Source organism: Etheostoma spectabile, unplaced genomic scaffold (assembly GCF_008692095.1).
Source record: "Etheostoma spectabile isolate EspeVRDwgs_2016 unplaced genomic scaffold, UIUC_Espe_1.0 scaffold271, whole genome shotgun sequence".
NCBI lineage: Eukaryota > Metazoa > Chordata > Actinopteri > Perciformes > Percidae > Etheostoma > Etheostoma spectabile.
The window spans coordinates 157,503-159,125 of NW_022605575.1; positions in this window are offsets into that span (position 1 = coordinate 157,503).

A 1,623-nucleotide genomic window follows, 5' to 3' on the forward strand; every position below is an offset into this window, starting at 1 on the left:
TTCTTTTTAATTCCCCAAATACATGATTGGATTCCAACGCTCTGGCCAAGTACAAATCTCGACTTTCATTAATTGGTGGTCTTATTCATTTTATCGCATTTGTAAAACAAATGAAGTGTGTTGAAAATAGTGGGAGTATACCAAGTTGACCATATTCGGCGTCCTGTGATATCATTTCAAACATCATTCCTTAATTTTTAGGTCTCAATAATTCCTTACTTTCTGCTTTTTCTAACCCAAAACATTAGGTATAATGCTTAAAATGAGGTTTCTTGACCCATAATTCCCAAAAAATAACTGTTAAAACTAAAAAGTAACTAAGTTAGTGTACGTAGTGTTGAACAAAGGAAAACACATTGAAAAAAAGGAAACAAAAACGTAAGGAAAAAGTCAAAAACCGTCAATAATAGAAAAATTGTTGATTTTCAATTTTCCGAAGGGTTAAGACGGAGACACTATAGGCAAAAACATATTTTACTTTGAGATTGAGGTCCATAACATGTCTTCTTCGACTATTGGGGAAAAGAAAATCCAAAATACACATTCAGGTGTTTATTAACTACATTCGTTGTTTGTGTCTGTAGAATCTCCCGAATACACCAAAGGTTTAACAGTAGTGAATGCATTCACAATTAGTTCCTGCTCCTCAGATCTCCTGCAGGATAAATCCAGGAGACGGAGAATACAGAAGACCCGGGTCTAGTTACAGGTAGGAACACAAGTTGTCTAAAGAGCAGGTCTAGGACCGGACTCTGGGATGTTATTATCTCCCATGGGTCTTTCGAATAAAGAGCAGGTTTAGACCAGACTCTGGGATGGTTATTTATTCCAGGTCTTTCTATAAAGAGCAGGTCTAGACCAGGACTTTGGGATGTTATTAACTCCCGGTCTTTCAATAAAGAGCAGGTCTAGACCAGGACCTGGGATGTTATTATCTCCCTGGTCTTTCCTAAAGAGCAGGTCAGGACAGGACTCTGGGATGTTATTTATCTCCCAGGTCTTATCCATAAAGAGCAGGTCTAGACCTGGACTCTGGGATGTTGTTTATCTCCCAGGTCTTCCATAAAGAGCAGGTTTAGACCAGGGATCTGGGATGTATTAATCTCCAGGTCTTTCAATAAAGAGCAGGTCTAGGACCAGGACTCTGGGATGTTATTTATCTCCCAGGTTTTCATAAAAGCAGGTCTAGACCAGGACTTGGGATGTATTAATCTCCAGGTCTTTCCAACAAGAGCGGTCAGACCAGACTTGGGTTTTATCCCAGGTTTTAATAAAGAGCAGTTCTGACCAGGACTGTGTGATGTTATTTATTCTCCCGGTCTCTATCCATAAAGAGCAGGTATAGCCAGGACTCTGGGATGTTATTTACAAGAAAACCCAAACAGGTCACAAGAGAAAGCAACTAGGACACAGAGGCCAGGAGACACTTCCTTAAGAGCAGAAACTCGAGCAGAAAACCAGGGCTCAGGGTAGGGGGGGGGCATCTGCATCACCCGGTTGGGGGGGGGAGACAGAAAGACAGAACAGAGAGAGAGAGAGGACATGGGAGAATGGTAGCGGCTGTGCGATGTTTAGTCCCGCCCACGACGATTGTGATTGGTTTAAAGAAATGCCATTTAACCA